The sequence below is a fragment of the Lipophrys pholis genome, assembly GCF_963383615.2.
Source record: "Lipophrys pholis genome assembly, chromosome: 3".
In the NCBI taxonomy this organism is placed as follows: Eukaryota; Metazoa; Chordata; class Actinopteri; order Blenniiformes; family Blenniidae; genus Lipophrys; species Lipophrys pholis.
Window position 1 is genome coordinate 24,348,268 of NC_137627.1, and position 26,400 is coordinate 24,374,667.

Sequence of the window (26,400 nt, forward strand, 5' to 3'; positions counted from 1 at the left end):
AAAGAGAAACCCACTCAGCCCCACTCAAGATGAACCAAAATGTGTTTGACGCCACTGATTTAGACCAAATCAGCTGAATCTGAACAAAATGTGGCCATGACTCAGCATTAAATGGCCTGTTGGTATTCATATCAGAGCTGTGTGCTCTTGAAGTGCATCATGGTTGCTCCTGGACATCAGGATGCTGACAGCAGCACAGTCATCTGCAACATAAGCAGAATGCCAGAAGGCCAGCGTTGTGAAGCGGGGGGGGGGGGGGGGGGGGGGGGGGGTAACGGCGGTGACAAGATGGTATTTACTTTTTGAGATGAATGTAATAAAATCCCAGTAAGGCTGTGTCTAAACAGGAAGTTGTGCTACTGCGTGTTTACAGCTGCATTGCCAACAGGCGCATTCACTAATAAGATAATGTGAAGAAAAAAAAAAAGAAACATGAGCAGATGAGGCGGGAACATGCAGCGTGTCCACACACTCACACACGGACATAATGCACGATTTGTTTTATCCTAACGAGGGTCACAGTGGGAAGCTGGAATATTGTTTCCCCTCCGTTCAGTCTGCAGCAGGTGGGCTGCGGAAGAGTCGGATCTAACAAGAAGCATACGAGCGCTGTCAGCTGCACTCACATCATCCGGCGACCAAACCAACACATGGAAAGAGAAAATCTAATCATCCGTGAGCACAAACTGTGGGTGCACAACACCGTCATGTGGAGGAAGTAAACAAGCTTCCACATAGACACATTAAGAGCACGAGAACCATATTTTCTCAGTTTTATATTTTCATGTACACTTATCGATCAGAGGATACCTCGGGTGAATATTGACTGCCTGGGTGTCAGGAACGCCGTGCCGTGATGAAAGTTTCTCAGGAGCTCACTGTTGCAGGAGAGTTATGGCGCTTTTCCACTCGTACCTACTTGGCTCGCCTCGCCTCGCCTTTCAGGCTTTTCCACGACATGTTACGACCTGGTACCGGGTACTTTCGTGGTACCTCCTCGACCGAGCTGAGGCGAGTAGACAATGTGACGTCGGCAGACGACATGCTGGCTGCTGATCGGCCGGCGTGTGACGACACAGTTTAATCTGAGGGCGGCTCATTCACCCCACCATTTTTAAAGCACCCATCACAACAAGAACGCTCGCGAACAGCGATGGAAGCACATCTTGACAATAAAGCGTGGTTGGAACAATCCACATTTTGTAATATTAATAATTTGAGCTGAAATCCACCGTGGAGTTGTAACTCCACTCTTCCAAATGCACGTTCGCTCCGCATCAGGAGATGCAGATTCTATCGTGGGGAGATGGGGGGAGGGTGACTACTTTTGACTCCGCCCACACCGCGGTGGTACTTTATTGTAATGGAGAATGAATGAAAGTGAGTCGAGGCCGGACGAGGCGAGTCGAGTCAGGCCGAGTAGATACTAGTGGAAAAGCACCATAACTGACACAACCCATGCACTGCAAATTGCAGCACATCATGCAAGATTATCATCTCAATGTGTTTGTTTCTCCTCGGTGCTTTTTCAAAGCTTCAGCAGGAGTTTTTCACCGAGATCCTACGGTAGCACTTTTTTAAAGGAGGAGTACAAACCTTTAACAACACTGAGTACCCAATGCGAGTATTTATCAAATGCCATGAATTTATACTCCATACGGAAGTGATAATTGAAGACTACGCATTGCTGCGAACCACCTCCACGCTTCCTCTGCAGATGTTATGCACACCTCCAACAGCTTTAGCATCAACAGACTGTAAATTATGTTCTGCCAACATATCAAGAGGAGGAAAAAGAACGTTCTTACAACAACTACTGAGCGACATCGGACTAACTCTGCTGGTCTGAGTGTCTCTGGTGTTGTACAAACGATCTTTATCCTCCTCCTGACGTTTTATCAGAACATAATTTACTGTCAGTCTCATTTTTGTCATTCTCATTAATATTAAAAGAATCTCCAAACCGCGGACATCGCTCGTGCTCTCTTGTCTACCAGCTCTTGACGTTGCTGACGGAAGACGTCACGTAATACTCGCCATGTTGGATCGGGGATCTTTAATGAGTATGAGTACAGCGTCCGACCCAATACTGGTATCAGTGTCAGTGCATCAATGGTTTTTTTCATCAATACAAGATCTAAAGCGCTCTTATTTTAAACCTGCTGCACGGATGAAAAGTCCTGTCTTTCTTGCAGGACGCTCCATTTAAATCTGTATCTGAGATTCACCAATAATAGGGCCAAGACAATATGTGATGTGCGGTGAACGGAAATAGGAGCAGCTTTCCTCTCATGTGCCGCGGCTCTTAGTGAATGAGGCATTGTGTGGAGCTGTCATCGCCGCAGCAGCACTGCGGCACCGGGTCCACGTGCACAGAAAGACAGTGGGAGTGGGAGCCGCTCTTTGTCTTTCATGACACAAGGTGCTTATTGAGGTTGTCATCTCAAAACCATTGGCGGTGAAGTTCACGTGCTTTTTCCCGCTACAAATTCCTGCTTCTCGCATCTGTTGGATCCAGTTCTTCTCTTCTCATTGGTGTGGAAACATGTTTGACGTTGTTAGACAGATTTCTGATGTCTGAAGAAACAAGGAGATACCTGGCAATTTAACACGTTATTCGTGGAACAAAGCCCTCACTGTGGTGGAGAACAGGTGTGTCTAAGTGGGTCAGAGACTCCTCGCAATGTTAAGTTGAAAAACAGTTTGGTTGTTAACTAAACATTGGATTCTTCTTGGATGATTAGACTTCTGGTTGGATGTAACAGAAGGTCAGAATAGTCAGAAGACGCTGTCTAACAATGATGGAAAACACCTGAAAACATTTTCCGGGACATAACTTACATCCTCAAATCTGCTTCCCATCCCACAAATGTTTCCCCATTTTAAAGAGTAAATAAGCAGGTTAGAAGATTTAGTCCTGAGACACATCATCATGATGATGAAATAATCTATCAAAAACATTTAGTTTGGACTTGCGAACTTGTGTTCATCTGTCAGATAGAGGTTAAGTGAAGAAGCTTGCATTCGGCCACCAGGTTTCATCACTGCTCTGCTCAGCGTCACATTGCTGCTAAGAATCTTCGCTTCGTCTGGAAAGATTCAGATCTCACTATGACAGCCGTGTAGCCACATGAATTTGTCTGGAGTCTCAAACAGTCTTTCTTCTCATGAGATCATTTTTCCTCTGCTCTAATACAACACGTACACAGCAGTTTTTCCACACGCAGATGATTGCTTTGGCTTTAGCATTTACAGAATAATATTCCAAGAGAGCCGAACGTGCTTTCTCAGCTTGTAGCTTCCTGCCGAGCGTCTGCTCCCTCCCTCCGCCGATGCACCACCTTTGGGCCCGACGAGGATGACCTAGAAATGTGCTTATTGTGCTCAGTAGACACTTTAATAAGCAGAGACATGGAAATTTGTCATTGTTATGGGAACTCCTTGAGACTCCCTGCAGGCCCCTGGAGTGCCACAGAGCAGATTGTGGGAACCACTGGGGTTGATGATTTGGAAAACAGCAAGCTCAGCTCACCGCTGTAAACTCCACCTGGGTGCTGAATCCATAAACATCCCTCTGAAAACTAATCCAGGGCAGAAGTCCCAAACTGCTTATTATGTAACATCGCCCTGATTTCTCTGCAGTTCAATAGAAGTGGAGGAGCCGTGGAGCCGATGAGTGCAGGAGTGCAGGAAAAGGGAAGAGAAGCACATCAAAACATTGAGAAACTTTCCCTGAAGGACGCAGGCAAAGACAAATTAGCCTGCGGAGGAAGGTCAGGCAACGCCTCTTCCCATTACAGCCCTAATTTATTCTTTGAATGTGCAGCAATGAAATAAGATACATGTGCCCGTCATGCGTAAGTGAGTTGTCACTTAACTAATCAAATCACAAGCGCTTGTGTGTTCCAGTCTGCTCGGCTTCTTATTTATAATCAGAGCGGAGCCGAAATGGTTTGTCCGTCCTGTTTAAAGGAAAATCGGACTCCGTGTGGCATCGTTTTCCTCAGTGGTTCTACTCCATGTATTACTGCGGTGGTTGTTACATGCTTTAAAGTGGCACGTTATTGTTTTCACATCATCGTAGAGTAATTTGTAGATTTTCACATTTAGACACAAATTGCACACAGCACACATTGTTTGGCTCCCAACTGGTGATGATTAAATGAGTTATTCACCTGCGCTCAATTTGAAGTGATGTGACTTCAGAGAACCAACACAGAAATGGTTTGTTTAGTTTAAGTATTTTCTGTTTTCCACTCTTCCGGTTTTTGCAACTGACCTTTTGACATGTTTGGGCTGGATTCTGTTGTCTTTTGTGATCCGCTGGTGTTGCATGTCGTTTTAACAGCTTCAAATTACTGGCATGAAAATGTACTTTATTCTTTCACGTTTCCTTTTTTTTTCCACTAAAAAAACTAACAAGACTAGAACAAGCACTCGGTAGAGCGCATACCTTCACCAACAACACCTTTTCACTATGGAAACCAATGGATTACAAGGTTATATGATCCACCACACCACTTCTCCCATCACTTGTCGTGGTCGTTTGAAGTTTTTCATGTTATCACTGTTTGATACTGATGTCAAACTGAACATTTGGGCATTGGTTTGACCTCAATCAGGTTCAAACGGACCGGGTTACGATGATAATACCTTCAATGACAAAAATACTTTTGAACTTTTTGTGACCTTGACCTTTGACCTGATCGCTCTCGAAATGTAATGGAACCCGTCTGGGATAAAGACCAATCATCCCTGAAAATGTCATGCAGTTCAGGTCAATAGTTCTTGTGAGGTTTGAGTAGCATACACACAAACATACATACAAACCAATAAATAAGTAAATAAATAAATAAATACACGCAGACAAAAACATAACCTTCGCTCCAACTTTCATTGGCGAAGGTAAAAAAAATCATAGTGGACCTTTTTCATTTCAACCTTTGAGGCTGCTTTCCAGACACTCGTCCATCTTCTACACCTGCTGCTAGAGATTTATGGCTCGTTGAAGGGAGTCGGATCTTGAGGAGCCGATCAAAAGACTGGCTCATTATTATACTCATTTCTTTTGTTTAGAAGTCAATCAGTGGTAACTCCTTTTTATCAACGAAGCAATGACTTGAAGCAGTTCTCCGATACGATTTGGATCAGAATAATTCAACCTCACACATTATTCTAAATTATCGATGATAGTTTGATTTGGCTTGTGCTTTCGTTGGAAATGTTCCACAATACGCTACCGTATCCCCAAGCTTTGGCAGTGAGATCATTATATAGTATTCTAAAAACTATAACACAACTGCAAACCCTTTGTCATCATTCACTTAAAAGAGTCGCTCAAACGAACTGACTCAGTCACATCTCTACCTACTTCATTCATTTCATGGTTCCAGGAGGACTGATCCAATCCAGCTGAGTCCAACCTGGACACGTCACTCATCCAACACGGCTCGCCCAAAAACTGAGAACCTCACATGAACAGGACAGGATGAAAACCCTCAAAGAGGTAAACCGCACTTCACACAGGCTCAAAACAAGGATCGAACCATTCGCCGGAACACAAAAGCCACTTAACATGTACTTCATGTACATGACCACTGTCTGGATTGGCCTCGTCTGGAATAAAGCTCTTACCTAAACACAATACTTTTCCTGCTATGATGTGTCAAAAACTGCAGTGAGGAAATCCAAGCCCACACAAGCTCCCGTCAAAAGTCCAACGTTCCTCGGCAGCAGTGAGACGTGCACGGCCTTTAAGGAGTGACCTGTGCATGTAGGTCCCTCCATGTTATCAAACATGAGTGATTACCAGTAACCAGAATGGAGAGCGTGTTCATTAGTCAACATGTTTGAAATTGATAGAAATGTCTTCCTGTGACGAATCATTTTCCATCCAGCTCCGGCGGCACCTTTGGTCCCGGCTGTTTGCAGTAATGATTTGTGGGCTCCCCTCTGCCACTGACCGCATTGTTTAACAAGTGGCATTTGGCATCCAGAATGACTTCGCACGTTGATGGAGTGGTTTGGTTTTTTGGCAGAACAAATAGAAATGCGTCCGCGGGAGGAAACCTTGATGTGAAATCTGTTGAAACGCTGACATTTTGGGAAACAGCAACGCCAGTAAAATGGCTGTTCATTTGCATTAGAATAGAATGAGGTAATAGACAGACACGTTCAGAAAGAAATTAAAAATTATTTTCTTAGAAGCTTGCAGAGAAATCTGTCCTGTAGTGAAATCTGCCTGCTTCTTTCGATCGATTTGATTCTTACTTTTTTTTTCAGGTTGCGCACGATCAACAGTTCACAATTTGTTAAACCCAGTAATACACCAGTACCACTATTCTAAAGAACTGGTACGGGTACTAATCTTTAGCTACTTGTGATACCGAGTACTGATATGCGGCAGCGTCACCTAATTTTTGTTTTTGTTTGTGTCTCACCCTATGGACCAATAGAGATTAATCCCACTTTCCATTAATGTATATTTACATTCACAAAAATAGTCTGACCAATCAGAGGGCCCCTCCAGTCCCACTATCTGATTACATACTTAAGAACTTAGCAGTTCAATGAATTAATTTTTGTTTCTTTTGCGATTTTGTCTTGAAGCGTTGCCATGCGAAGGACAGATGAACTGTGCAGGTTGTACTTTTCTTCCCACCTGCTGTTGGCTCAGATCTCGTAGCTTTGATGGGCGAATGAATGGAATCCTGTCTAATAGATCCAGAATTTTGTTTCAAACTGCTTTCTCGTTCTTTTCCGTCCCCCGTCTGGCCATGCAGTCTAACTTCGTAATAACTCTCGGTGTTCTAAATTTAAAATGTAATACAGGCATGACACGGCATGCATCACACCCGAGATTGAAAAGTTACTGGATAGCTCACTAAATTATGCCACAGCCACATAGCTCTACCCGAGCACGGCACCTTTGGGAGTTTATGATGTATCACGCTGCTGCAGTTAAGATTTTTATTTCATAGCAAATTGCCCTTAACTGCTATGACATCAACTAAAAAATTCATTTCAGCAAAAATCTGCCACAACACAGATGAAGTGGATGAAATCGGCTCACTTGTGGAAAGAAAGATCTGAAGATGTGACATAGACTAGAACTACTGTAGAAATAAAATGAGGCCAAAGTTATTAAAACGTTCCAAGGTGTATGGGATGCAATATTGATTGCTGGTTATGAATGTGTGTGTGGCATCTGATTACCTGCGGAACAAACATAATGATGGAAAACTTTGTAAATGAGAAAAAGTAAAATGCTGATTTCATGTCAAGATTGTTAGAAAAGTAGATTTGTTGATTTAAGTTGTTTTTGATTTGTGCTAATGAGCTAATGTTGGGATGCTAAAGCCAAAGATAACACACACACCCACACACACACACACACACACACACACACATACACACACACACACACACACACACACACACACACACACACAGGCTGGTTTCCATGTGGTTGCCGGCGCTGCAGAAATTGATGTTTCTCATAAATGAGAGAATCATTGAATCCTATAAATCTGCACATAAAGTGGGTTTTCCGGAGCGGCACGCCTCTGCCCGGGACGGACACTCACACACTTTTACGGAGAGGAATTAGCATACACTCACGCCTCGCATGCATGCAAACAAAAACAGGACGTGCCCAAATTTCACCTCATAAAAGCTGGCTCTCGCTCTCCACCGGACACATTTTAAAAGTTGTATTTGTGAGGACATCCATTGACCTAACACATTTCTGAGCCCCTGATCCTAATCATCACCTGAACCTAAACGTGGATCGGCTATTTGGCTGAAATCGAGTCTTCACTATGTAACGTTGGCAATGTGATGGTCTAAGTTCCGCTTACACACACACACACACACACACACACACTTATTCACCCTGTTTTTCTATTGCTTTGGATGCATTATATTAGTGCCCTGCAGGATTTATTTACTCTGCATTGAAAGAACATCAAATAAAAATGTATAATTCATAATTATTTATCATAGAAAGCATTCGAACCTCCTGAGGATTGTTGAGTCGCGTCTCTTCATGAATTTCTGCTTCTCTGCACACCTGATTGCATCTCTGCCCTTTTCTCTGTCTTAAAGCCGAGGTAGACCATTTGTTTTTCATGGAAATTAATACAAAGGTATTAACATCAGCGAGTCTCTGTTTTTGAGATAAAGTACAGAACTTTGCACGACCTTGAAAATAGTCAAGGAGGAATGACGAGACAAAGGAGTCGCAAACGTCTCAAGAGGGACACATTGATAAAATGGGTCACAGAAGGGTTTTATTGTTTTAGGTAGTTTAAATCAAAAACACAAAATGCAGATAAACAGGCATCAGAGGATTTATGGTATTTTAACAACCTCAAATTCATTCAAACTCCAAAAGCTGCAGGTTGACTGATGGTCAAACAAACCATTTGGACATGTATATACAGTATATTTATTCTTTGCATTTGTTCCTGAGCTGGGAGTGTGAAGAGCTCATAAAAAACTTTAGATAATCTGGTTTTAGAGCCCCAGATTAGTTTAACAAGTTCTCAAATGGGGCTTTGCAATGATCCCTGACATGTTTCGGCAAGGTTCTCATGTCTTCATCATGAAGATCAATAAAGGCGAAAGGCTGAAACCTCTCAAAGGTACGTTGAATAAAGGACAATTTGCCTGAAGAGAAAGACAGAGAAAATTCTTGTAAACAAACTAAAGGGATAATGAGCTTAATTGAACTGGAGAGAATTCTCCTTCGGTCCAAAGTCTATTTTTAGGAGTTTCAGTCTTTGTTTCAGGCGTTGCCCTCAGCAGGCTCCCCTAGTCTTGTTCTTATGTGTTTTCAGCTGTGGAAAACATGAGACAGGCTGCTGTGGGTAAACATCACTGGCTGAAGAACGAACCTCACTGGAGAACCAGACGGCCGGGACACTTTCAGGAAACGCTCAGGCTACATCCCACGTAGACAGAGGAAGCACTGGTGCTGCGTATGAGCACCACGGTCGTAGTAACTAGTAGTTGTGCACATGCTCAGTAGAGACAATCAGAACGTGGTGTCATGACTCCCAGTCCATATTCTCCTGGGACGTGGTACTTTTATTTTGACAGTCACTGTAATAACAATCTAACTTGGTGGTCTGTCTGACAGTCTGTCAACTGTCTGTCTACTAGATTGTCCATGTTCTCCCATTGTTAATGTTAAGAGCATATTGTTGTGTGCTGAATGTTTGTGGTTTCATTACAAAAACAAACAACAGCACCCACTAATGGCCCAATATGAAGACTACAACATTTTCTGCATTTCTGTCATTTCCGTGAAAACAGACAGTAAAACCTTTCTGAAACAAAAATGCAAAAACGATGCAATTTCCCGATCAGTTTTGCCTAAGCAGCATGAGTATTGTTTATTGATAGGGAATACTGTGCATGTGAGCAATCAATCAGCTGGTTCATAACAAGAAGTGATCCAAATCTAAATGATTTCAAAACTCAATTGTGAAGTTCCCTCAGACACACCAGAGCTTTGATTTGTAAAGCTTGGACGATGCTGTGTGTAGTAGAAAAGAAATAATGCTGAAAGAGAACGAGAAGCTGGAACAGGAGTCAATGTGGCTGGTTCTTCTGGGAAAAGCTGTGAGCAAAGTGAAGAGAAGTGAAATGACATCTGACAGTCCTTCAGTCAGCGCTGGATGAATCTGAACGTCTCCTAAGAGGCAGAAAAACAAAACTCTGTCAACATGTTTGTTGAGATGATTCACAGAGACGAATCCAACGTCTGAACATCTGGAGAAAGAACGCTCAGATGTTTCTTAGCGGAGCTAATACTAATTATATGATTAATATTCAGTTTCAGGAACTTCTGGATCAAAGTCTGGCACACATGAGCTTTATTATACTTTTAAAACACCCAAAATAAAAGCCTCTCTGATCCCAGATGACTGTGCCAGGGTGCAGGGCTTTCTGCTCGTGGGCACTGTGGAGGCAGAATAATAGATCATGACTAGTCTGCCAGAGTTTGTCGATAAAACAGCTTCTGCTTGCTACTTTATTTGTTTGTCCTCTTTTTCTAAGCTTCATTTATCCCAGGAGGCTTTTTGCCAAGCGGCCTCGTCCCACTCATGGTTTCACACATCGAGAGGATGAGTAAGTGCCTGGCTAAAGGGTCCCGGGGCTGAGCGGGGACGAAGTGGTAATTTAACCCAACACTGTTAGAACAGAAATAACAAACCTCTGTTCGCGTGATATAGATTCTGGGGTGGAATATTCACAATTTGTGCCAGAAAAGGCCGAGATATCGCCACACTGGAAAATAAAAGCCGATGTGACGACAAACCATCACACACCAGAGCCAAGACCTCTCACCGTGGATACAACTCAACACTGGAAGTACAGACAGTTGCAAAGGATTCTGAACCGTGCTGCAGAGGTTGACACACCACCTCACAGTGAGAGTACTCTGGTTTCGATTCCGGGCTTCCTATTTTAAGGTGGAGTTTGCCTGATCTCACTAAACAGGAGTACCCCACAGTCTATCAAGGCTGCACAACCCACATACTCCGCTCTGCTGTTCATCCCACAAATGTGGCACCAACTCAAAGAGAAATTCAAAAAATTAACAATAAGAAGCATCAATTACTACAAAAAAACTAATTGAGTGTGTGTGTAGCTTAGGTCTGTTTGCTCCATTTACATGAAAATGTTTCATGTAAAAACATCATTTTGGCGTTTCTGTTTCAGTGAAGTTTTGTATTTACAAAACAACTATTTGAAAATGGCAGAAACACTGAAACAATGTAGTTATTATGCCTGGCCACTAGTTGGTGATGTTGGTTGTTACTTTCACCAATGAAAGTTGGGGGAAGGGTAGGGTATGTTTTGTCTTTGTGTATTTATTTAATTATTGGTTTGAATGTGTGTATGTAATTTACCAACTTTTTGCAAAAAATGATTCACCCGAATTGCATGAAATCTTCAGGGATGATTTTTCATCACCCAAGGACCAATCGATTAGATTTTGGGACGTTAACGGCTAATCGTTTCCGAATAAATCCCCAAAAACTGCAAAAAAAATGTCCCATACAAACGGATAGGAGAGGCACCTTATGGAGGAGTTTAAAGGAGATCAGCGTCTGTTGCCATGGAGACGCTCCCTGCTCACTGTTTCACAGTGTGATGTTGCTACCTGACAGGCTAGTTCGAGAGACTGACCATCTGCAGACGTGAACAATGTCTACAGCACCTTTTTGGACTTCAGCCTAGGATTTTTCTTTCTGTGAAGAGAAAACAAGCAGAGACGTCTCAGCTGGGAATGAGTCCAGAATCCTGCGACCCTGAACTCGATGAAGTGGGTGGAAAATATGTAGGATGGAAGATTTTTCTTCAGACGACAACACTCTTCAATTTCTTTCTATTAGTCTTTACTTGCAAGAGAATGTCTACTATGTGTTCTCGTTCTACACATGGGAATGTTACATTTTCTAACAGATGCAAGAGATCTTTCAAGGTTATCTGCAGGCGTCAGTAAGACACCGAACCCAAAATTGCTCCCAATGGTGTGATCCATGCAAAGCTTCTGAGTAAGACTGACGACTAAGAATGTGGTATATAAGTGTAAAAGAATAGAAAGATGTTGAATCTCGTCACATGAATAGCATTGCTTCTCCAGCGTCGACGTCGTTTAACCTTCACATGCGTGGAGACGGCAACAATGGCAGCTGCCAGGAGACTCGCCCATGCTGCAGCGCTGTCGTAACACCACCTGGCACCAACAACTCATTTCACTAAATCGGCAACATGCAGCCTGCAAAGATAATTCTCTGTTCTGTTAATGTTGATATGTTTCACCAATCAAAACAAATGTCACACTTTCCACGCGAGCATTTGCATCTGTAATCCTCTGCAGGACAAACACAGATGGGATTTCATGTGTTATTTCTGTACTGGACCAGATTATAACCCCACATAAAAGAACCGTATTATATGGTGATGTATATTACTGCATATTGTGATTTGTGTTATATTTCAAATGCTAATATTGAAATTGCTTGTTGTTGTTCATCTGTATTGAGGGGGTCTTTTCATTTTATCATCAAAGTGATGTGTGGAACTAATTATAACCAAAACTTCTTCTTAAGATAATTAATTCTTGCTCTATAAACAGAAACTCCATTCACACCACAGCGTTTGAAGTGAAAACGCAAGGTTTTTGCATTTTTGTTCCAGAAAAGTTTCTTGTTCACAAGAAAATGGCAGAAACACTGAAAATCATGTAGTTCGCAGGCCAGGCCACTAGTTGGTGCTGTTGTTTGTTTTTTGTAATGAAACTACACACACATGCAGCAGAGAACAATCGGCTCTAAACATGAACAACGGGAGAACACAGCCATTGTAGTGGACAGAAGACCAAGTTGGACTGTCAAAATAAAACTACCAAGTCATAGGGGAATATGGATTGGGAGTCATGGCAAGATGGAGAAAACATTATTGTTATTGTCGATTTACTGAGCGTATGCAGAAAAGCCAGTTACCACGGCCGTGGCGTCCAGGACAAGGAGCAGTTTCTTCTTTCTACATTGGAGCCATTTCAAAAGAGTTGTGTTTTCAGTGGCTCCTCGCACCGTTATTGTGGAAACAGACACCAAAAACACAAGAAACGTTTTGCATTTTGACTTGAGATCTTTGCCGTGTGAACGGCCCCTGAGTTACCTCGCAACAAAATCAACAACATAATCCCAACCTTCTCGTTTGAAGTGTTGACTGGCAAAGCGCTGCCAACTGCTGCTACAGAAGAGACACTGTGAACGTATGTTTGAGTAATTTATGTACCACTTCATCTGACACCCCATGGTTTTTATCCCCATCTATCAGTGGTAAAGAATTTTTTTCGTAATAATCCAAGGAGTATGGAAGCTGTTTATTTCATGTCAGAAGAAGAGAAATCCAACTGTTACATCTTTCGTAGCAAACGAAACAATATTGAACTGCAGAAGCTGATGGAGGACTTTTCCACCGCAGCGCTTTACACCACGACTCACAATAACCCATTCACACACATACACGCCAATACAGGCGGCTGCAATGTAAGGCACTCAGTCCATCAATCAACAATTCAACATGTGGACTGGGGGAGTTTGGGAATCGATCCTGCGACCTTCGACCTTCATATTGAGAGGCGACCACTCCACCAACCGAGCCACCGCTACACGTCCTTATATGAGTCACCGCAGAAGAATCGAAATCTAAATGAAGCCATTTAAAGACCATCGTGCGAGCATCATCCAACATAGTTTAAATTTACTCGGAGACGAAGAGACTGGAGTGACAGAACATATCAGGGGTTTTAAACTGTATAAAATTCTTATCTATAATTCACCACAGTTCCTCCCGGGTCATTAAAGCTCTCCTCGTTAGCTAAGTAGCTGCTCCGCCGCTGCAGATCATTGGCCTTGAGAGCCTCGTTTCCTCTGCGTGAAGCATACTTTTAGTATTTAGGTCAATGGTACCTCCATCGCACCATCCAAACAAACCCCTTCATCTTTCCTCCGCACAAAGCCACGCGATTGCATCAAGAACATGCTGCAACACATGAGCGTGCACGAGTGTTTCGGCGTGCACGGGGCAAAACGCGCTGCACACACTGCGGTGTATATATATATCTAAATATATACATACTGGAATACAAACACACTTAAGTGCATACAAATGCATGGAGCACATTGTGTGCTGTTCGCCATCCACTCCGTCACCCCAGCAGCTGCAGACACAAAACACTCTTTCCCTCCTACTCTCTTTCGCTCGCTCTCTCTCTTTCTAGTGCACCATCTCATTGCTTCTCCTTCTGTCCTCCTCCTCCTCCTCTCCTTCATTCCTTCCTCTCTCCTGGCTGTCAGCTGAGCAGCAACGTGAAGCAGCGATCGACGCCCACGCTCCGTCTCTTTTATTACTCGGTGGAGAGGAGAGAGAGAGAGAGCGAGCAAGCGAGCAGCATGGATAACAAAGAGTGAGCGAGAGAGGCTGAGTGGAGCACAAATATCGCCAGGAGGCTCTAATTACATAGACGAGATTTGACAGGCAACACAAACCGAATGACACTCACGCACAAGCGCGAGACAGACACAAGTGTGTTTGGCCATGGCTGCTTTAACCTGGACCTTTAGGTTGCCCGAGAAAAGCTTCGGTTCAGTCACACGCACGAAAGAGAATTCGTGCTCGGTGCACATTTTGGATGTTCAGTGTTGTGGTTTTGATGAGCAATTTTTCTATAAATAGTAAAATCGAACAAAGTGGCGGAGTGATTCTGCCTCCCAGCAAAGCAGCGATTGGTAGAAAACATCTTTCATAACTTGTGTGATGAAGATTATCAGGAGGAAATTTGTTCTGTGTGCAAGCTTTTATGAGAAATCTGAAAAATTGGGACCAACAGAGTATTTGAAGTTGACTTTTGACCGCTAAAGTCCGACCGCTAAAATGCTTTCTTGCAAACATGACTCATGTGAGTATTGTTTTTACACAAGATTTTCCAAATGAAAATCATTTTGGGGGAATCATTTACAAGACAACGGCGCTTTGAGCCAATGAAAAGGCAACTTTTCAAAAACACTGAAGGGAAACCCAACTTTTCTGAAACGCCGCTCCTGGTCCTGGTCACCAGGGCCGTTATAACTAGTAGTTGTGCACATGCTCAGTATATGGACAATAAGAACAATGGCCGTTTCTCAAGTATGTGCTTGGCTTGTAAGTATGCACTCGAAAGTACGGACTGTCAGAAAGTCTTTTGGGTAATTTGGCTTCCCAAGTCTACACAAGTCTAGCTTTGAAGCATTCTCAATAAAGTGGGCGGAGTGAGAACACGTCAGGGTATTTCATGCATTCTCAGTGAGATTCATACTTTGAATTGGATCAGTACATGGTCTTCGACTGATGAGGTTTAACATGTGAGCGAGAACGTAAACACAAATAAGTACGCATATTGAGAAAAGGCCAAAGTTTCCTCAATGGTGTCGTGACTCCCAGTCCATATTCTCCTGGGACTTGGTAGTTTTATTTCGACAGTCAGCATAACAACAATCCACCTTGGTCATCTGTCTGCTAGAATGTCTGCGTTCTCCCATTGTTAATGTTTAAGGTGGATTATTCTGTGCTGCATGTGTGGGTGGTTTCATTACTAAAACAGCACCAACTTGTGGCCTTACATGGAAAATACATTGTTGTCAGCGTTCCTGTCGTCACCGTTTAAACAGACGTATTGCTTTAAAGAAAATGCAAAACGATGTGTTTTCACTTGAAATGTCGGGGAAACTGGGCCTTAGAGAGAAAATCTTACACATAAAGGTTCATACGAGACATAGAAGGAGAATTTCTGAAAGGATGCAGGGGAACAAAAGCCTATGAATATATTTTTAGACCCAGGTAATGAACATAAACCCCAGAACAACTAAATTGTTCTAATGATATAATTCTCTGGAACCAGTAGTGGGTGTGGTTTAATCTCACAATGAGCCCCTGTTAGAATAGACAGGCAGCAGGTCTTCTCACACTAATCCTGTCCTATTGTGTTGCCATTTCCACACAGAGCAAACTCGAGCTGGAGAAAGAAGGTGTTTAATTTGCTCAGTGGCTAACAAAGATGCTTCGCTGCAATGAACTGGCTGCATAAGAGTGAAACGTCCACGCAGCATCCCCCAGGTATTACGATCAAAGCTTTGGTGTCCCTGAGGGAACTTTACAATTCAGTTTTTTAAGAATTTATAATTGGATCACTTCTTGTTATAAACTGGCTGATTGATTGCTCACATGTACAACATACCCTATCAATGAACTATGCTCATAAAGCTTCGGCCATAACAACAACTTGACTAACAATCCAAACTCTTTTAAATGTATATCAAAACTCATTTTGATTCATTAGCGTTTAATCCAGCTTGTGACTCTGCTCCTGTTTTTGTTGTTGCCATTTTTTTGTTTTCATTGTGCTTATTGTATTTTTGTTGTTTTATTGTTTGCACTTTGTTTTTAGGTGTTAATGTCTATTTATGCACAGCCCTTTGGTTCTGTTGTTTTAAAGTGTTTTTTTAAAAAGTTGAGTTAAACAAAAAAGCTGCGCTCACGTTGGATCCAAGTGGTCATTTTGCTCCAGAAACAACTTAAAAACCCCATATTTGGTAGAAGGACTAAAATCTTGTTAACATGACGACATTTCAAGTAAAACTACATCGTTTGTGAGTACTCATCTCAGAAATATTTTGCGTTTTCATGACAAACAATGTCCATTTCTATGGAAATGGCAGACACTAAAGACTATTTAGTTCGCGGTTTATGTTGCATTTGGTTTATGTCTTTGTATTTATTATTTTATTACCTTCGGCAATGAAAGTTGGGCAACCACCAAAAGTTGCCAGAAAAGGTTATGTGTTTTTCTGCATGTATTTAGTTGTTGGTTTGTATGTATGTATTTTAACAACAAATTCTCCCGAATTGCATCAAATTTTCAGGGATGATTTGTCGTCATCCAAGGACCACTCGATTAGATGTTGGGATGTTAATGGCAAAACGTTTCCAAATAAATCCCCCAAAACTGCGTAAAGAATTTCCATACAAAGTGGATGGGAGAGGCACCTCATGGAGGAGCTCAAAGGAGATCAGCGTCTGTTGCCATACCTGCTCAGTGTTTCACACAGTGATGTTCCCACCTGACAGGCTAGTTAGCATAGACATAAGCTAAAGGCTAACATGCTAGCGATGCTAACGCAGTTCCACTAACAAAGGTGGCGTTGGCGAAGGTCTGCGTTCTACCGAGTGACGTTCTAGTCCACAAATTGAATGAAGTCAACAGACCTTTTGTTTGAAGATGTCTTATCCAAGTGGCTTCATCAGCATGAACTGGTCCACTGATTGAAGAAAAATTAAACAAATCTGGCTTTTTGATTATTCATTTTATCTTTTTGTTTTAATATTAATGAGTATTTGAGACCAACATACTTGAGAGTGCACTCAAACTGTTCCTTCAGGAAAACCAATTATTGGCTGGGTGACATGAACCTACTAATACATAAAATACGTCCATAAAAACGTATTTTTACATTTTTAGGTCAATTGTGACTTTTAATATTTTAAAAGAAAGGAATACATGTAATGATATGATACCTTCCTGAAGATATACTGTATGTGGCCGCTCTCCGCCCCATGATGTTCCCGAGTGTTCTCCCACAATAGCCGCATTTGTTCATTCTGTGTAGGATTGAGGCGGTTAAAGCCGCTGCCACGTTAACAACATGACAGCCCTCATGTGGAAACAGAATAAAATCCATCCACGCGGGTCATCATGTCGCGTTTCAGTTTCAAGGTTGACAAACACGGTGAAAACTTTTTGTAAAGAAAGCGTGGGCGTCTATCAGTGTGGCACATCTGGTATTCAGAACAGAACAAAAGCAAACGATCACATGCGTTCTCAGGCCGCCTGTATTTACAATTCAGCAAATGTAGTCTACTAAATAGGTCGAGTGATTTATGCACAGTTTTTTTTTTTTTTTTTTTTTCAAAAGCAGAAATCCAGAGGGACATAAAGAGATACAGTGCATTATATGAGTTCTCACAACCTACGTCTCCGGATAAAAGCTTCAGCTCCAGGAAGCACTGTGAAATCCGGACGAGTTACAGCGAGCAGGCTCTCTGAGGACCAAACGGAGGACAACAAATGATGAGAAAGGTAAAGACAGAAGTGGTGCCCCGACCCTGAACCCCCCCCACCACCACCACCACCACCCCCCACTGGGATGCTGAAGCAAGGTCAACCTCAGCCCTCTGAATCCAGCAGTAAACACTAAAAGGGTGACAGGCTCTCACTCCCAAAAAAACTGTTACCAAAGAGCACACAATGCAACATCTCCGGGATACATACACCGTCCAGTCCAGTGACCGGAAAATCCCCCCAAGCAAACAACCAATAGAAACAATCGAGGGAAAAAACATTTCATGAAATATTTATATGGCCAAGTCAACATTGCAATGTCAGCCTATTTCTCTTTGGAGTAGATGCCTCCATCAGGTTAACAGGAGTGGGCCTTCAATCACTGGTAGTTCACACCACAAAATATCCTAAAAATAAAAGTCTGCATTGAAAAACTTGATTCCGGCCCCGTGTACACAATGTAAAACTAACATAGTGTTTCATAGAGTTTTGGGTGTCCGTTTACACAACAGCAGTGCACGGAACCACTGAAAGCACGACTGTTTGGAAACGCTTCGACTCGGTCTCTGGAAGCAGGGGAAACACAACTTGTCTGCTCCTGGTCACACACGCCACGGCCATAGTAAATAGTTCTTCTGCACTAGCGCAAATAGATGGACAATAACATCAATGGTGGCTTCCAGTGTCATGATTCCCAATCCATGTTCTCCTGGGACTTGGTAGAGAACGAGCGATGTCAATCCATTATTATTATTATTGAGAATGACAAAAATAAGACAAACTGTAAATTATATGTTCTAATATATCAAGCGGATGAGATAGTTCGTCCAACTCCAGCAACTTAGTCACCAGAGACATTTGGACCAGTAGAGTTAGCCCGATGTCACTTAGTAGTTGAACTGCTCAGCACGAAACTCCGAGACGTGCGCGATGCCACATGCTAAAGAATTTTATGGCTCACGCATCGGCAATGCTACATGCTTTACGGAGGTCGTTCTTGGAAACGCACAGCCTCTCAGCATCACGTATAGAGTATAAATTAGTACTTTTAATAAGTAAGCCAAAGGTTCATACTCATACTTGTCCTTTAAAATCGTGGTATCGGTGCATCCCTCATTTGAAGAAACATTCAAGAGGAAAATAAAAGAAATAGACACTCTCCTCATGTGCATTTATTCACGTTTCATTCACTGCATAGGTCCAGACCACATGAATCTGCTGGAGGACACACGCTAGTTAAAAGTCGGTGATTATTCACTTTGTTCTGAAACACACAAGTGCTTGGCTGATTATGAAACCCTGAGTCTCTCTTATGAGCCTATGGTCAAACCTTTTCAGCACTCTTTTCTTCTTCCTATGCACTCACCTCCACATAATTAGTCAAATGCACGAGGAACCCAACTACTCATCTGGACAGTGGCGCTAATTGCTTTTAATGACATTAATAACTCTTTTTACAGATGCACTAATGGACATCTGCTTCTTTGTGAAGCAATCAGCTCTCATTACTCCATAAAGGAGGTCAACTCATTTGGGCTGCAGGTGATTTTTATCCACGATTCTCTGGCTCGCTCGTCTGTTTCCTCCCTCGCTCGCTCGCTCGCTCTCTTGCTGGATGATTGTCCCATACAGGGCACTAATGAACAGAGCACGGTCTAAGTGTGTGCTGGAGTGTTTTAATGTGGATGTACAATGACAGATCTGTGTGTGTGTGTGTGTGTGTGTGTGTGTGTGTGTGTGTGTGTGTGTGTGTGTGTGTGTGTGTGTGTGTGTGTGTGTGTGTGTGTGTGTGTTTGTGTGTCAGTGTTTAAGCACCTCGGTCAGGAAGAAAAAGGAGCAAACACAGCGTTCCTGATTTTCCCTTTAACAGTGTCATGTCAGAGCAGACGCGGCTCTGCCTGCAGGATTTCATTAGCGCTCATTAATTGGATAACAGAGGCTAATTAAGCTATTAATCATTAGCTCATGTTGACACGCTGCCCACCTCCTCCAGCTCCCTTCCTCGTATGGCTTCACTTTCTCTTTGTCTTTGCCTCTGGCACGTCTTGTACATGTCAGGAGCAACACTTTCTTTTACAAACAATCAAATCTTTGTTTTTATGAGTGAGAGAAAAATCTAAACACAAATCCCTTAAATGTTTGTTGCACTTCTCCAGATCATCAATGGGAATCTGAACCAGATGTGGTTGTAAGTGTAACACTCTCATGCCTCAAGCAAGAATAACTGGTTTGAATTCGGGATTGGGTGTGATGTGTGGGGAGTTTGCATCATTTTCCCAGTGTGGGTTTAACCTGGTACTTTACTTTTCTCTGACAGTCTAGGGACATACAAAGTTAATTTGTGAGTGTCGGGTGGTGTGGAACTGGGGTTGGCCACTTGTGGCTTCTGGCTAATATAGGTTACAGGAATTGAACAGCGGGTGAATAGCGAGTTCTTCCGTGCATCCACAAGAGGACGCAGGGAGACTGTATAAGGATGCTGGTGGCTAAGCTAACCGCTGACTGACACCGGCGAACTAGTTTTGAACGATTTGTTCAAAATCCAACATCACCTTTACATGTAGTGGAAAACAGATTAAAATGCGCTACGTCCCGGACCAGACCGCGACAGCCAGGAGAACGCCAGCCACAGGAAGTGAAAATATTTTCGGAACCGTTAGGTTACGGAACATGTACCGACGTGAACCCTGAAATGTAGTATGGATGGAACCACGTGATGCTGCACTCATTCAAGCTCCTCTCATCTCCTCCAACTTGGTCGTCTGTCCACTAGAAGGTCTGTGTTCCCCCACTCCTAATGTTTACAGCGTTTTGTTCTCTGCAGCGTGTGTGTGGTTTCATTACAAAAACAAACAACGGCACCCACTAGTGGCCGAATATGAAAACTCCATTGTTTTTACCATCTCTCTCGTTTCTTTCAAAACTTTCCTGAAATGCAAAAACACACAAAAAAATGAGTTACTTGCCCGCTACCTTGTTTAAGCCGATGATATTTAAATACATATCTTTAAAAAAAAGAGAAGATAAAAGTTCTCTTATGTGCAAAAGATGTGTTGGGGTTTATGGTTGGTTATTAGCATATAATTACTGTAAGTAATAGATTACTAAAAGTAATAAATCACTGGAAGTAATTTATGAAAAATTGAAATTATTAATGGAAGTAAACGGTCATTTACTCATTAACAACTCCTAAAGTAATTGAATAATTACTTTAAAACAAAAAAATGAAAAATTATCAAAAATAATTTTTAATAAATAAAATTATTAATTTGCATAAATTTCTTATTTATGTATTAATAATAAATCGGGGCACCACCAGATAAACTGGAAATAGCTAATACCAAAATCTCAGTCTCGTTTGTAAAAAGTTTATTTAATTTAGTTAATATTTCTGCATAAAATATAACAATCTTAAATAGAATGGAAGGTGTGAGAGACTGTTACAAACCAGTGAATTGTCAACAATAAATACACAATAATCACCAAGAAGCGTACAATTCAGCTAACAGGCGTTTATTAATAAAAATGTATTAATTCATAAATAATTCGGAAATCATCTCATAAATCAACACATTCAAATAGCAAACGACATCTAACACGGAGATCTAATCTATTAAACAGCAAACACTATGTACAAAGAGTGTGTGTGTGTGTGTGCGTGCGTGCGTGCGTGCGTGCGTGCGTGCGTGCGTGTGTGCGTGCGTGCGTGCGTGCATGTGTGCGTGTGTGTGGTCTGGAGTGAGTGGGTGTAATGACCTCGAACGTCCACCAGGTGGAGGCAGACGTTGGCGGGTCAATGCGGAGATTGTGACGACCACTAGGGGCGTGCGGCAGCGCGCAGAGGGAGAGCGCAATGACTTGATGTGTCCACCAGGTGGATGTCAAGAGGGATTGCGATGACCCACGCGAACACTAGAGGCGTTTGACTCACTCTTTCTGGGGATGCGGCGGTTGCTTAGCGGCTAGATAAACAAGACGTCCGTCGAGCGCGCGTGCGCGAGGGCGGTCTCGGAGCGAGTTAGTCTACCGAGGGCGTAACGAACGGGCGGTTCCGTTGGCCCGGTTCTGAGCACCTGAGTCCTAAGTGGAGGTCGGTTCCTGCAGTTAGAACTCTTGTGATCAAAACAGATCTGCTCTTGCAGCAGCTGACACTCATAGGCGTTACATGCAGCAGTGTGTGTGAGCTTATGTTGATCAGATAAGGGGGGGTGCGTTGCTGCGAGTTAGTGAAAGAGGGGGAGAGATGAGAGAGGATGAAGACAAGAGAAAGACAGAGAATTCTGCGCGGCTCGGTTCTGAACCCTGGTTCCTCCACACAGAGTTCCCAGTGGGCCTGGAGCTCACTCGGACCTCTGGTTCTGAGGTGGAAAACCAGAGTCCTGGACTTGGTTGGTGCGGCCTTCTGAGCGGCACATGGAAGCACATTGCATTTTCAACAGAACATCATTCTAACTATTCTCTGCCCAGACAAAAGCTCTCACCCTTATAGTTCTTTGGACAGCACCGTCCGTGGTGCTGTTGGTTCTGGGAGGCTGTGGTAACTGGTTGTTACCGGCTCTGAATTCAGCGTCCTGAATTCAGAGGCCTGGCCCCAGCTGCAGCAGTGGACAGCTGAGAGGATGGTTTTGGAGAAGAGGCGACACTGGCTCTGGTCTCCAGAGTCCCCCAAAAACAGGAAAAATAGAGGAAAACAGAAGATGTAGTCCAAACTGGGTCCTGCTCGTCCAGCTGGCTGGCGTTGGTGTTTCTTCTGTTCTTTTGCTCTCTTTACCATCCTGAGGAGGGAAAGCGATGTCTCTCCCTCGATGGTCAGTTGAGAAGGCAGAGAGTTTTGGTAGGAAGTGAGTCTCACCAACTTGGGTTTGGACCCCTGTGGTGTGTTCGGGTCGGATTCAAGCATCCTCATTGGCCACTTCCTAGGTCTGGTTCGCTCCCCTGCTGTTTTATGGCCTGTTTATTGTTGCTGGTGTTTTCCTTCGGGGGAGCAAGCCTCTAAAGGAGTTCATGGAATCATCGGCCCCAACAGATGAAAAGGCGGAAACATTACATCAGTTTTTTTTTACTACTGATGATACTGGATCTTTTCCAAAAGAACTCGCCGTTAAATAATGCACCACAGCGTTCCTAATTAAAATGTGCTTTTCAATAAGGAGAGACACCGCCGCCGTTTGGGTAACTTCACACTGGTTTTATCAGACCGAAGGAAATCTAAAATCAAGAAGACGAATGGGGTGATGGAGACACTTATCCGAGCTCTCTGCAGTTCACAGGCCTTTCACCACCGCTTCACTTTGAATCTCTCTCTTGTGCTTTTTCATTCTTCATCACCTCCTCAATCATGTGTGGAAGGATTTCTTGCCTACTGAGAGCAGAGGTGGAAGGAATTGGTCTTGGATGGTGCAACGCTGCAACCCTTTCTGTGTAACGGCCTCCTCGCCCCAGTAAACAATGATAAAAGGAGAGCTGCTCTTTAAGAGGGGCGTTCCCAGCGGACGCTCGGGCTGACTTATCGTGGCCGGCTCTCCTTTTCAAAAGGCCTCCTAATCTCAGCGGAGCCCACCGGCTAAATAAGCAAATAAATGTCACTCCTCTTATCGGTCTCTTTTCTTTCTCCTCTTCTGAATCACTGAGTGTTTGTGATGTTCATCTTTAGCTCTCCTAAAATTCATTGCTACCTTTAAGAAAAAAAAGATTCTTATCTTAATGTGTATTCATGTGCTGTCAAATGCATCGAATGAAAAACCTCCTCTGGCAGAGTGACGTAGAGTTGGACACAGACACTCAGGGCCAGGATGGGTTTTGGACCCGTCCGAATGTGGCTGAAGACAAGGCGGGTTTTTCACATGACAGGTTTCACCTCGGTCCACTGTGGAGGTCACAGCCGGGAAACTAACACCGTTTAATAAAAAAACCCCTGTGGCTGCCAGCGCCTCGTATCGCTGAGGTCACTTTTTATTTCAGATCGTTTAAGGGTTCATCACTGCGATGTAATGTTCCTAGTTTGTTAGAGATCTACTCTTTTTGTCATAACTTTAAAGAGCTTGTATTATCCAGCTTTTCAAAACTTTCACATGGTCTTGTTTGTCCAGAAACGTTATGTTCAAAGTTTATTGCCCCAAGTCCAGCTTTTCCTTGATTTTTATCCATTTGAATATTGGATCATAGGAGCTGTGTTCAAAATCTGCCCACACATGCCCATCTTGGGAAGAGGAGGAAATACTTCCTCTCGTGGTGCCATGTGCCAGAACAAAGCTGCCTAATTGTGGGAGGGCCAAAAGGAGGGCCTACCTTGATTGGGATTGGCTAAACCCCTGATGACACTATATAGGGTTTGATTTCTGATTGGCTCGTTGGAGCAACACACTTTTTAAAATTTGAAACAAGCCAGGGAGAGAGAGGACAGACTTTCTTCCCTTCTGGGGCGTCATTCCAGGTATGAGGACGATTGTTATGGTTGGAAAACCATTCGAAAGTGAATTTTGCATGATATGAGCCCTTTAAGGCTCCTTTACAAAATGTGACAAGTGAAAACAGGAAACTTCTGCTGTGTTTTCTGTGTGTTTACATGCCAATGGAGCCACTGAAAACACAAGTTTTTGAAAACGCTCCTACTCCTTGTTGATGGCGGAAGTGCTCTGTTTGTGTGTGTGTGTGCGTGTGCGTGTGTGTGTGTGTGTGTGTGTGTGTGTGTGTGTGTGTGTGTGTGTGTGTGTGTGTGTGTGTGTGTGTGTGTGTGTGTGTGTGCGTGCATGTTCCTGCTTCTTTCATGACTTCAAGGCCTCGTCTTACTGATGTCAGCTGTTTTAGAAAAAGCAGGGCTGGATGTTAAGTAACATCCCAGTTTTTGGTTTGAGAAAACCTAGCAAAGATGTATTACTTCTTTGACCTGATTAGATCAGATAAACCTTTAACAAGTGAGGAATCGCAGTGTTGCAGCTGCAGTGTGGACAGAATCATTTTCACACGGAGGTAAATACAAACTTTAGAATTTAAATAGGCGATGAGCACACCAACATTAAAAATCATCCAAACTGAAACCTGCAGCATGGTGGAACTGTCAGCACAGCCTCAGTTTACCATTTAGTTGATTTGTTTTCAGCAAATAACTGAAATCCACCTTGTTTTAAAGCTAATAAAGCCATCTGGACAAACTGAGCACCGACTCTGTGAAAGCCTGTTACGTCTGTTTGAAATCTTTCCATCGGCGTTTCCTGCACACCGCCTTTATCAAACTTTTCTTAATCAGTTGCACTCATTTCAAAGCATGGATGTTATTCATGGGTTCAACTCCCAAACCACATAAAATCAGTTCCATGAAGGCTGGAAATAAATCCTGCAAACACGCCAAAGAAAATGTGGTAAAAGATTGGATCATTGCTGACATCTGATTTGTGCCAGCTGTCAGATTTATTCATAGGCGGCCGAAGTTGCCGCCGCATGTTTGTTGTCGATGACGCTTTGGGGGACAGATGGAATATGCCTGAAGTCGGTGCACATGCTCTTTGTTTACGGCATGTTCAGCAGTGGGAACGCCTCGTCACATCAGTCAGACAAATTCTTGAGGGATTCAGTGTCCCTCGATGCGACTGGCGGGGCTGCGTCATTGGAAACACAACTCGGCTCGTCGCCGTTACGTCTCAGCAAGGAACCATGACGACCCAAACTTTTGACCCGGTTGTGGTGGACGAGGATTTGAAATTTGTTGTAACATTTTGACAGGCGATCCAAACGTGTGACCAGCTTCGAACTGAGGCTACACTTACATACATGACGACGCTTTCAAGTGAAAACGGAAAACACTTGGACTTGGTAGTTTTAAAGTAGTTCGTCACTTGCCAAGATTTTAAAATCTTATTTTTAAATGTGATAGATGATTTGGCTTGTTCTAAAAGTTATTTGCATATTGTAGTCAATGATTTTGCAGTAAATCCATAAAGGGGTAATTTTATCCAGCTCTTCAACACTTTCACGTATGTCTTGTTGGTCCAAAAACATTATTCCATATATGGGGACGATTATTACTGTTGGAAAACCATTAGAAAGTCAATTTGACATAGTATGACATAGTATAAAATGTGTTTTATTTCAATATTTCTTATCAAGTAAAATTTCCTTGCTGCATGGACAGAAAATGTCACTTGTTTTTAGTAATTTACTTCTCAAACTTGGTGTTTACAGCTTATATTTGGGCTACCCTTTTTTTGCAGTGTACAAAAACAACCAACATGCTGACTGCATCGTTTTCAAAATGTTGCAAAACCTTTCTGAAACACAAACACAAAAGCAATGTATTTTGAAACGCAGGCTTTCAGCACTTCCTAACCAGTTTTAAGACGCGGTTCCACCCACACTCGCGCGGTCTGACTGAAAAGTTGTGGATGGTACGGAAAGAACCTGCGACCGCCGGCTACGATTTTCCGCTACCCCTCCGTTGAGGTTCAGGGCACCGAGGAACGGGTCTGTGAGGAGGAGCTACAACGCAGCCGTCTGCTGATTGGTAGTGACGATCGTCACTCTCGACTTGGCCGCAATATTTAATTATTTCATCGACCGTAAACCCTCCTGTTGTTGTTTACATATGCCGCTTTGTGCTCACTGGTTGAATTGTTACCTGGTTTGTTGACACAACATGGCGTCTCTTAACGAGATCCAGACGCTCCTCTCAGGAACAGGAGGAGGAGATTCAGCAGGAGCTGGACGCTTCTGTTTACAATGAGAAA